At 40.9% G+C, this 12915-nt stretch overlaps 1 long non-coding RNA gene across 1 annotated transcript; it reads right to left on the bottom strand.

Annotated features, from left to right (window-relative positions):
• Positions 1–829: 829 nt before the first annotated feature.
• LOC147974748 (uncharacterized) lies at positions 830–1411 on the bottom strand. The gene is made up of 2 exons (XR_015601986.1): positions 1274–1411; positions 830–1109 (listed from the first exon to the last, which is right to left on the bottom strand). It is a non-coding gene; the product is annotated as an uncharacterized LOC147974748 (long non-coding RNA).
• Positions 1412–12915: the final 11504 nt, after the last annotated feature.

Here is a 12915-nt window from a genome sequence, read left to right as displayed (position 1 = left end):
GTACTTTGTGTCATTCCTGATTTTTCTTTTTTTCAAGGAAATATACATAAATTTTGATTACTTCTGAATTTCTATGATGTTTCTGTAAAGAAACTGAGTCATTTTCATGATTCCTGAATATTACAATTTTGTTTACACTTTCTGGATGTGATCTCCACCCCTCCCCCCTGTTGACCAAACTGACATGGTAATCTCCCCGTGGTGTGGGAGAGGCCATGGAAATCCCCCCGAGGTGGATTAGAGCCCTGGGATGATCGGCCCTTGAAACCAAACGATGCCTAAGAGTTAAACCTGTAAGGGTGTGTTCGGAACGTAGAGAATATATGCAGGATTCCAAATGAGTTCTTCCTTGTTGGAAATTTTGCTTCTGTGACAATTCTATTTACAAGATGTTTAAACAGTGCTTCAAACGAAACCAGGAAAGGAAAAGTCCAGTCGGAACCCATGTTTGGGTTTAACCCCAAGGCAGGCGGGATGGTCAGCTGATAAAGAACTCCATGCGTACACTATGCATGAATAAGAAATACTTTACAGAGGGAGTATTTCTTATCCACTCAGAAAATATTTAGCCATGTACCACTCTAAGTCAACGTATAAGATAACCATGTATCTAATTTTATTTTCCAAGGGAGGGCATGATGGAAGATTGCAAATGAGAAGCCACAATCAGGAGCTCAACCTTTTTCTCATTCTCCATGGTCCTAGTGTAGCGGTCTTCCGCTAGAATGGTTAGTATTTTTTTGTGCCAATCACGAAAAGATACCTTAAAAAGTTCATACTCCCAATAGTTCATGGCATATATAGCCCCGGCATAATGCTAACCATGCAATGATTATAACTTATTTCTTTTACTTCAAGATATTCATGACAATACTTTTCATCGCGACAATCTGAAACAGTGTTTTAAGGCAAAGAGAGGGGACGGGAGTAGCTTCCATCTGAAGGAGGTTGGTGGCAACCAGGTTCACAAATGCATTCTTTCCTAGTCCTAAAGCAACGTTCTTGCTCCAGTGCACAACAGAAGCACAAACCATTTGGGCATGGTGGATCTTTCTCTGGACATATGCATAACTCAATCTTGCCGCTATCCACCTGATCAGTTGCTTGAGCTGCATATGCAAATAAGTGTGTTCTCATTCAATTAAGTATTACAAAAATTTATACAAAATTTCAAAATAACTTAGTGATGGTTCTCAATGGTATTTTCCCAAAATCATATAGAACTAACCAATATCTTTACGAGAAGTTCAACTAATTATTGTTGGGTACTCACCCTGAGAAAATATTATGAGGCATGGAAGGATGACCATCACAAGCATAATCACCTCGCCTCTCTCCATGGTAATATAAGCTTTCTCCTTTCTAATATGAGTAGTCTTAGTTTGTAAGGATTTTTTTGCATATGAATGACAACCGTATAGGAGTACTTGCTAACTGCTATATGTTTGTATATATATATAGCCAAACAATTTGGTCTATGTTTAGTAATGATTAATTGCGTTGAGCTGGCGGTTTATCATCTACTATTAATTGCCAGGAATAAAATCAATTTAATGAATAGTGAATAAAAAAATCCTTCATAAAATATCTTCCTTATAAGTTGAAAGGATCTGCTTGGCACTGGCTACACACCTTACCACCGAACTCAATCGGTACATGGGATAGCCTAGAGATCGAATTCATGTCGAATTTTTAGGGCATGCAAGTCAAGCCCTCGGATACGATGATTTGGCCCTAGTAGTGTTGAAAGCACAAGTGCTCCCTGGGTGGTTTTGGTAATTAATGTCAACATATCTCTTGTTGGACTAATGTTTTCATCCAGTGTATTTCATACAAGTTCAACAGGTGGAGTGGCGTGGACAAGAGGATGTGGAACCCCTTCAAGAGCTAAGGACAAAGGATTGGCTCAAGCTCAAAAGCCCAAGACTCTACATTTTACTTTTAGTGATCCAAGATCACATTGAGTCCATAGGAAAGCCAATACTATTAAAAGGGGATGAGGTGGCTCTTAATGGCTTGCTTTCTCAAAAGTGCTTAGTGATATGCTCCAAAACCCTCAACCAATTTCTCATATTCTCATGTGTCCCAAACTAAAAGTCAAACTCGGCCCCACCGAAACTTTCTATCTGGCGCCACCGAGTTCAGTTGTCATAGCCACTGCCACAAAACCCTAATCAATTCGGTCTCACTGATGGGATCCCGGTCTCACCGAGATGGGCTTGCAAACTCTCCGGATCCTGTTGCATCAAATTCGGCCTTACCGAGTTTTTTAATCGGTCCCACCGAGTTTGCCTGACCAACTCTCTGGTTAGCCTATTACCAAAATCGGTCCCACCGAGTTTGTGTAATCGGTCAAACCGAGACGAGGTTTTACCCTAACCCTAGCATATCGGTCCCACCGAGTTGATCATATCTATCCCACTGAAATGCCTAACGGTCACATTATGAACTGAATCGGTCTGACCGAGTTTTCTAATTAGGTCCCACCGAGTTTAGTGATTTGTGTGTAACGGTTAGATTTTGTGTGGAGGCTATATATACCCCTCCACCCACTCTTCATTCATGAGGAGAGCCATCAGAACATGCCTACACTTCCAGCATACATTTTCTGAGAGAGAACCACCTACTCATGTGTTGAGGTCAAGATATTCCATTCCAACCACATAAATATTGATCTCTAGCCTTCTCCAACTTGCTTTCCACTCAAATAATCTTTCCACCAAATCCAAATCTGTGAGAGAGAGTTGAGTGTTGGGGAGACTACCATTTGAAGCACAAGAGCAAGGAGTTCATCATCAAAACACCATCTATTACCTTTTGGAGAGTGGTGTCTCCTAGATTGGTTAGGTGTCACTTGGGAGCCTCCGTCAAGATTGTGGAGTTGAACCAAGGAGTTTGTACGGGCAAGGAGATCGCCTACTTCGTGAAGATCTACCCTAGTGAGGCAAGTCCTTCGTGGGATATGGCCATGGTGGGATAGACAAGGTTGCTTCTTCGTGGACCCTTCGTGGGTGGAGCCCTCCGGGGACTCGTGCAACCGTTACCCTTCGTGGGTTGAAGTCTCCATCAACGTGGATGTACGATAGCACCACCTATCGGAACCATGCCAAAAATCTCCGTGTCTCCAATTATGTTTGCACACTCCAATCCCATCTCTTTACATTCTTGCAACTTGCATGCTTTAATTTCTGCTGCTCATATACTCTTGTCATGCTTGCTTGATATGTATTGTGAATGTTTAAACTTGTGCTAAAACTCCACTTCAACTCAAAGAAATTAAAAACTGCAACTTTTCTTGCTTAGAGTCTATTCACCCCCCTCTAGACACCTCTTCTCGATCCTTTCAATTGATATCAGAGCATTGGTCTCCATTGCTTTGGTTTAAACACCTTTGGAGGAAGATGGATGTGTCTACGTTGGGGAGTCTTAGACATAGAGTGCCTATACTTGATGGAGAGTTCTTTCATGAGTGGAAAATGAGATGCTTGAGATTTTCAATGAATATCACTTGAACAAGTACATTACTAGTCCTTGCATTCCCCCTAGTGATCCTTTTCATCCCACTCCCGATGAGGATCTTGACATGATTCGCAATCTTAGAAATCTCATTGTTAGAGGTTTGTCCAAAAAATTGATTGCTAGCTTGCCTGCTCTTGATTGTGCTTTCATCATATGGAGATTTCTAGAGGAACGATTCCCAAATTATTCCTTGAAAAATCTATATGAGATTCTCCATAAGTCTATTGCCTTGAGCAAGATGAATTCCAATGAGCCTAAGTTCAGTGATTGTCTATTTGAGCTTACTAACCTCATGCGTGCCAAAGGAGATGTTGGAATCATTAGCAACATCATCTCCGAAGTCATTAGAGTCCATAAAGATGCACATTGTTACGGTCATACTTGTAATGAATTACCTTCTTTAGGAAATGATCAATTACAAGATGGTGTTGAACATGGATACTATGATGAGGATGATGATAGTGACTTTGATCTCGATGAGTCTATGAGACACTTTGGTCTTATGGCTAATCTGTGTGGCTACATGGCCGGAGGAAAGGAATGGGTCCTTGATAGTGGATGTACTGATCATATGACCGGAGACAAAGATATGTTTCGTGAGCTTGCTGAAAATGACGGCCCTCGGAAGTATGTCACTTTTGGTGATAACTCAAAGGGTAAGGTGGTTGGCCTTGGTAAGGTGACCATCTCACATGATAGCTCCATACAAAATGTTATGCTCATTGAATCTCTTGGCTACAATTTACTTTCCATATCTAGACTTGCTGACTTTGGTTTCAGTGTCCTATTTACTGAAGTAGATTGCCAAGTGTTTCGTAGAGATAATCATAAAATGGTCTTTACCGGTATATGTAGAGGTGATCTTTACATTGTTGACTTCACTAAAAAGGCTCAACCTAGAACTTTCTTTATTGCTAAATCTTCAAAAGGTTGGTTGTGGCATAGAAGGTTAGGTCATGTGGGCATGCAAAATCTTGATAAGCTTATTAAAGGTAATCATATCCTTGGAGTGAAAGATGTTATATTTGACAAGGATAGATTGTGCAGTGCCTGTCAAGCAGGAAAACAAGTTGGAGGAAGTCACCCCGTGAAGAACATAATGACCACGAGAAGACCGCTCGAGCTACTTCATATGGATCTCTTTGGTCCCAATGCCTACAAGAGTCTCGGTGGAAACTCATTTGGTCTAGTTATAGTCGATGATTTTTCAAGATTTACGTGGGTGTTCTTTCTTGATGATAAATCGCAGGTTCAAAAGATCTTCAAGAGCTTCGCTAGGAAGGCCCAAAATCAATTTGAAGTAAAGATCAAGAAGGTTCGCAGCGACAACGGAACGGAGTTCAAGCACGCAAATGTGGATACCTTTCTTGACGAAGAGGGGATTTCACATGAGTTCTCGGCTACGTACACGCCTCAACAAAATGGAGTTGTTGACAGGAAGAACCGAACTCTTATTGAGATGGCAAGAACGATGCTTGATGAGTACAAGACTCCAAAACACTTTTGGGCGGAAGCGGTTGAGATGGCTTGTCATGCAACAAATCGCTTGTATCTTCACAAGCTACTCGGCAAGATGACATACGAGCTCCTCACCGGTAACAAACCCCAAGTTGGATACTTTCGAGTATTTGGCTCAAAGTGCTACATTCTTGATAAGAATCGTCGTTCTAAATTTTCTCCCAAGTCTCATGAGGGTTTCCTACTTGGTTATGGCTCAAACTCTCACACTTACCGTGTCTACAACAATTTCACCCGAAAGGTTGAAGAGACGGTAGATGTGAAGTTTGATGAATCTAATGGCTCGCAAGTAGAGCAATTGCCAATTGATGTAGGAAACAAAGACCCTTCAGAAGCAATCCAAGACTTGTCTATTGGCAAGATTCGTCCAACGGAGGTGAGGAGAGTACCTCGTCCGTCCAAGTGGAAGCTTCTACCTCACGACAAGGTGAACCAAGAGCTGACATGGAAGCACCCACGAGTGGGACACATCAAGATGAAGAAAACGAGGAAATTCATCAAGATGAACCACATCAACCTCCTTCTCCACCACGACAAGAGAACAACAATGTCGACAATGAAGAAGGCCAAGAAGAAGGACAAGATGATGATGAAGATGTTCCACCCCAACCCAAGCAAAAGCTCTAACGAGTTCGAGCAAGAGTTTCAAGAGACCATCCCATCGAACAAATCTTCAATGATATCCAAACCGGGAGAACCACTCGCTCTAAAACTCGTTTGGCTAATTTTTGTGAACATTATTCATTCATCTCTAGCATTGAACCTATGAAGGTTGAAGAAGCATTGGAAGATCCGAATTGGATAAACGCCATGCATGAAGAGCTACACAACTTTGAAAGAAATCAAGTGTGGACATTGGTCGAGAAGCCCGACAACAACCACAACATCATTGATACCAAATGGGTGTTTCGCAACAAGCAAGATGAAGATGGTCAAGTCGTCCGCGACAAAGCACGTCTCGTCACCCAAGGCTACACTCAAGTTGAAGGTATGGACTACGGTGAGACATACGCCCCCGTTGCTAGACTTGAGTCCATCCGCATCTTACTTGCCTATGCTAATCACCGTGATATCACCTTGTACCAAATGGGTATTAAAAGTGCTTTTCTAAATGGTGAGATTGAGGGGGAAGTTTATGTTAAACAACCTCCCGGCTTTGTCAATCCTAAGAAACCCGACCATGTTTACAAACTTCACAAAGCTCTTTATGGTCTTAAACAAGCTCCTAGAGCGTGGTATAAATGCTTGACCAAGTTCCTTATTGAAAAAGGCTTTGAGATTGGAAAAATAGATTCTATTCTTTTTACTAAAAGGGTTAATGGTGAATTATTTGTGTGCCAAATTTATGTTGATGATATCATATTTGGTTTGACTAACCCTCATTTTAGTGAAAAGTTTGGGAAGCTAATGTCGAAGAAGTTTGAGATGTCTATGATGAGTGAACTCAAGTTCTTTCTTGGTTTGCAAATCAAGAAAACTAAGGAAGGCACCTTTTTTTCTCAAACAAAGTACACCAAGGACTTATTCAAAAAGTTCAACATGCAAGAAAGCAAAGGTATGAAAACTCCCATGCCTACTAGTGGACATATTGACTTGACCAAGGATGGCAAATCGGTTGACCAAAAGGTTTACCGATCTATGATTGGTTCATTGTTATATCTATGTGCCTCCCGTCCCGACATTATGCTAAGTGTGTGCATGTGTGCATGATATCAAGCGGCCCCCAAAGAATTTCATCTCAAGGCTGTGAAAAGGATAGTGAGATACTTAATACATACACCAAATTTTGGCATTTGGTATCCTAAGAGGTCCTCTTTTGATCTTGTTGGCTATTCCGATTCGTACTATGACGGAGACAAGATTGATAGAAAGTCCACTTCGGGTACTTGTGAATTTCTTAGTAGATCTCTTGTGTCTTGGTCCTCCAAGAAACAAAACTCGGTATCCTTATCCACCACCGAAGCGGAATACATTGACGCCGGTTCATGCCGTGCTCAATTACTTTGGATGACCCAAACTCTTAAGGACTATGGGATCTATGTGAAACATGTTCCATTGCTTTGTGACAATGAAAGTGCTATTAAGATTACTCACAATCCCGTGCAACATTCTCGAACTAAGCATATTGAAGTTCGTCATCATTTCATTCGAGATCATGTTGCTAAAGGGGACATTGATCTTAAGCATGTTCGTACCGATAAGCAATTGGCGGATATTTTCACCAAACCGCTTGATGAGAAAGTCTTTTGCCGTTTGAGAGGTGAATTGAACATCATTGATGCTTCAAACTTGGAGTAGGAACTCCATTTGGATACATGCAAGGCATGAGCCTATGACTAATCCTTGACTTTTTCTCTTATGATGATGATCATATGTCTTGGATACATTTGTACCCTTGCATGCTATATAACCCTTGTAGGTACTTGGGTGAATCTAAATCCATGGGATTGCAACTCACTCACATCTTGAGCAATCTCTACATCACCAAGTCCCTACACCATGGTGGTTGAAAACAAGGAAGCATGAAACCCTTCAACATATCCTTTTGATGAATTCTATATATCAAATTTCATTTGGTATCAAATCTCATGATTGTCATTTTGGATACACAAGTGCTCTTCCTTGCAAGACTAACCCATGTAGGTAGATGAACTCAAATCCAAGTGGTGCTCCCAATTCTTGATGAGCTACATTAACCTTGAGCAACTCGCACAAGTTCAACTACAACACCACCACCCAAGGTATGATATTCCATCTTAGAGGAGCTTTACCCCAAGATATGGGTCAAAGTAACTCAACAAGATGAGAATACATCAAATGATTAAACGAAAAATGGTAACCCCATTTTAAGCTTAAACGATGAGTATGACTTATGATCAAGTGGTCTCACTTGACTCCTTAGTCAATATACTCTAACATAGGTGACTTCGTCACCGCCCAATTCTAGATGAAGTCCTCTAGTGTTTCTCTAAGTTCTTGCATTTGTTCCCTGCATTTTTGTTCCCTTCCCCTTTATTAAAAAAACTTCATCTAGATTTTCTTTTCTCTGTTTTGTTCTGCATTTCTTGCATCCAATTCATTGCAAATCCTTCAGTTAATTCCTTGCAAATCTTTGTGAGATCTTATTTGCCTAGTGAGCTGAGGTGACTACTGCTCCTCTTCTGCGTTGAACTCGGTCCCACCGGTTTGTCACTTTTGGTCCATCCGAACTCGTTCGGTGCCACCAAAAAACACAACTCGGTGTCACCGAGTTGTCTACAGAGAAGACAGTTTGCCACTTGTTCCTGCACTTTTGTTCCAGCTCCACTCAATGATTCTTGTCCTCTACCAGCATCACACTTTATATGCTGCTTTACTCTGTGACTCAAGGACCAAACCTATTTTGACTCACACTCTAGAAGATCCCTTCTTGGAAATTGATGTTAAAGGGGGATAGAGAGTTCACATCAAAGCTTAATTCTTCAAAAGGGGGAGAAAATGCTTCAAATAGGGAGAGAGAGGAATCATATGCCCCAGATGCTTGGTGTTCAAGAGGAGAGAAGTCACATGTCTTTAAGAGGGGAAAGACATGTCTATGTTATGTCTCTGTGATCTGATTTGTTTCTGTTTTGCTTTGATTTTGTTTCCCTACCTTCTCCCATTATCCAATATAAGATTCAGGGGGAGAAAGACTGCTAGGGAAGGAAGTCTTTTGATTCATTGCATATCTTTTACCTTTGGGGACATGTTTGTATTCAATAGAGTACCTAGTACTCACACTCTACATGTTATCCCAATCTTGATACTCTTGTGGCTCTTTTGTTTGCTCCGTCTAGTAGATGTATCTGTGTTATATAACCTTGTTTACTCAAATTCATCCCTTCCTAAGCCAACTCAAGACCACAAGGTAAGTATATGCATCACACTCATGTGCATGAAGATTTCTTGCTAATGTACATATTGTTTGCAAGAAGGAATCATGAACATGAGGTTGCACTTCACATATTCATATCATTTGCTCTGATGCATATAGCCAGGATACATGTAACTTATTGCTTGCTCTGTCATGTGTATGCTTTCACATGCTCTTATATTCCTTATTTACATGATTGCATACATGTAGGGGGGGCCTATGCATGTTACATGTCCTTCCAAAGCTTTACTTGCTATTCTCCCTATCTTTACCTAAAGCTTTGATGTATGTTGTCATCAATTACCAAAAAGGGGGAGATTGAAAGCACAAGTGCTCCCTGGGTGGTTTTGGTAATTAATGTCAACATATCTGTTGTTGGACTAATGTTTTCATCTAGTGTATTTCAGACAAGTTCAACAGGTGGAGTGGCGTGAACAAGAGGATGTGGAACCCCTTCAAGATGCTAAGGACAAAGGATTGGCTCAAGTCAAAAGCCCAAGACTCTACATTTTACTTTTAGTGATCCAAGATCACATTGAGTCCATAGGAAAGCCAATACTATTTAAAGTGGATGAGGTGTTGCTTAATGGCTTGCTTGCTCAAAAGTGCTTAGTGATATGCTCCAAAACCCTCAACCACTTTATCATATCCACATGTTTCCCAAACCAAAAGTCAAACTCGGCCCCACCAAAACTTTCTATCCAGCGCCACCGAGTTTAGTTGTCATAGCCACAGCCACAAAACCCTAATCAATTCGGTCTCACCGATGGGATCCCGGTCTCACCGAGATGGGCTTTCAAACTCTCTGGATCCTGTTGCATCAAATTCGGCCTTACCGAGTTTTGTAATCGGTCCCACCGAGTTTGCCTGACCAACTCTCTGGTTAGCCTATTACCAAAATCGGTCCCACCGAGTTTGTGTAATCGGTCAAACCGAGATGAGGTTTTACCCTAACCCTAGCACATCGGTCCCACCGAGTTGATCATATCGGTCCCACCGAAATGCCTAACAGTCACATTATGAACTGAATCGATCTGACTGAGTTTTCTAATTCGGTCCCACCGAGTTTGGTGATTTGTGTGTAACGGTTAGATTTTGTGTGGAGGCTATATATACCCCTCCACCGACTCTTCATTCGTGAGGGGAGCCATCAGAACATGCCTACACTTCTAGCATATATTTTCTGAGAAAGAACCACCTACTCATGTGTTGAGGTCAAGATATTCCATTCCAACCACATAAATCTTAATCTCTAGCCTTCTCCAACTTGCTTTCCACTTAAATAATCTTTCCACCAAATCCAAATCTATGAGAGAGAGTTGAGTGTTGGGGAGACTATCATTTGAAGCACAAGAGCAAGGAGTTCATCATCAACACACCATCTATTACCTTTTGGAGAGTGGTGTCTTCTAGATTTGTTAGGTGTCACTTGGGAGGCTCCGTCAAGATTGTGGAGTTGAACCAAGGAGTTTGTACGGGCAAGGAGATCGCCTACTTCGTGAATATCTACCCTAGCGAGGCAAGTCCTTCGTGGGCGATGGCCATGGTAGGATAGACAAGGTTGCTTCTTCGTGGACCCTTCGTGGGTGGAGCCCTCCGTGGACTCGCGCAACCGTTACCCTTCATGGGTTGAAGTCTCCATCAACGTGGATGTACGATAGCACCACCTATCGGAACCACGCCAAAAATCTCCGTGTCTCCAATTGTGCTTGCACACTCCAATCCCATCTCTTTACATTATTGCAACTTGCATGCTTTACTTTCCGCTGCTCATATACTCTTGTCATGCTTGCTTGATATGTATTGTGAATGTTTAAACTTGTGCTAAAACTCCACTTCAAATCAAAGAAATTAAAAACTGTAACTTTTCTTGCTTAGAGTCTATTCACCCCCTCCCCCTCTAGACACCTCTTCTTGATCCTTTCAAGTGTGATGACCCACAAGTACCTGGGGTCGCAGCAGTCTTTGAGGGTAGTATTTCATCCAAATTTATTGATTCCATATAGGGGAGCCAAAAATATTTATAAGCCTTAGTAGTTGAGTTGTCAATTCGACCATAACTGAGAAATCACTTCCTTGCAGCAATTTATTAATAGCACAGTAATATGATAGCAGTGGAAACAATAGAGCAATAGTAGTAGTAAAAGTAGCAGCTTTGTAACAAGTGTAACATCAATAGTAATAGTAACTTGAGTAAAGACAATATTATGAAAGCATAGGCATGGAGTAGTGATGGATATTTGGATGAAATTCATTATGTAACAGTCACAACCTAGATGAGCCATGCACAATGATATCTATGTATCTACGTGGGAAGATTCAGAGATTACACAATGTTGGATTTAGACTAGCATCATTGTTCAACGTAGATTATCGTCTCATCTTAAACCAGCATCATTCAGAGATTGAGATTACACTACATGGGAAGAAGATTACACTACGTAGTTTATAATTGTTCGACAATGCAAGGAAAATTCTCCCCAACATCTACATGGGAAGAATCAGATAGTAGAGAAAGATGATCTATGTATGGAAGATAGTACTACAGGAATCAAAGAAAAATCCATCTTCCTAAAAGCTTTTGGATAGTGTTACCTCTGTCTCAAATTACTTGTACTTGATTTGTCTAGATACAGATGTACTTACGTTCGTACATCCGTATTAGACAAATCTAAGACACGTAATTTGGGACGAGTGAGTATATATAAAGAGTACTGAATAGTTGAAATGAGCACTTAGTGGTTCTTCAGAATGAATTAAGTTTCCACACTCTTCTGAACAAAAAACATCACATAGAAAGGCATCACGTACACAATCCATGTGGCCAAAGAGTCAAAGTGCTCTGAACCAAAAAGTTAAATATCGGTTGAACAAATTATCCAGAGCGATGTTTATGTACGAGACATGTACTCCATCCATTCCTAAATGTAAGTCTTTTTACAGATTCCATTACAAATTATATATAGATGTATATAGTTGTATTTTAAAGTGTAGATTCATTTATTTTGCTTTGTATGTAGGAGTACTTCATAGTGGAATCTTTAAAAATACTTATATTTAGGAACCGAGGAAGTATTTTGCATGGTACATATTGGTTGTCCTCCCGCACCCGTGCGCCGTTCCGGTATAACAGAGCATGTCCCGCCTTGGCTCTACTTTAATGCGATGGACGCTGTCAACTACAGCACCGCGCCATTCCAGTATAACAGATCAGTCATGCATGTATACATAAGCAATGTAGTGAAAGAGAAGCCAATACAACTTTTTAAGGGAAAGAGAGGCCAATACCTGTAACAGAAAATCCCCGCAAAAAAGGGACCCCGATGTCCACATGACATTCGGTTTGGAGATCTCCCGGACCGAACGAAAGGTTCGCCAGGGGAGGAGCGAACAATTGAACGAAATCGTTCGACACGATCTACTTGTAGCACGAACCCCTGACGTGACAACTACATGGGACTCCCGAAATCGCCACAGGGTCCCGCGTGAACAGTCCCCCTGCAAGACAAAAACAAACTCCGACTGGGCCTTAACAGCCTCCAATTAGGACAAAATGGCCCAGTATTTTTTTGTCACACCTCAACACTTAAAAATTCTTGTTTGGACCTCATTTTTAATAGCTAGACAAAGTACAACAAAATTGTATGACACATATTTTGCTCAACTCTAATTTATACTGCAAAAGTAGGTCCAAACAAAAAACTTTACCTCATTTTGAATAGCTACACAAAAAACTGAGACTTTTGTGCATTCTGATTTATACTGTGGAGTTCTCTCACTAATTACCTAAGCAAAAAAACTAGACAAAACTGAGCCAAGATTCACCAGGGGAAATTTTTTATGTTGTTAGCCAAACAAAATGCCAAGCTATATAAAAAGTAATATTCTAATAACAACACCGATAATGATCACATGGAAAATTTCTAGAATTGCCATGGTAAAAAATAAGTTCAGAAAAATGACATGGCAAAAATTACCATGGAAAA

The sequence above is a fragment of the Triticum urartu genome, chromosome 4A (genome assembly GCF_056163025.1).
Source record: "Triticum urartu cultivar PI428250 chromosome 4A, HENAU_Tu73, whole genome shotgun sequence".
NCBI lineage: Eukaryota > Viridiplantae > Streptophyta > Magnoliopsida > Poales > Poaceae > Triticum > Triticum urartu.
This window is presented reverse-complemented; position numbering and strand designations above follow the sequence as displayed.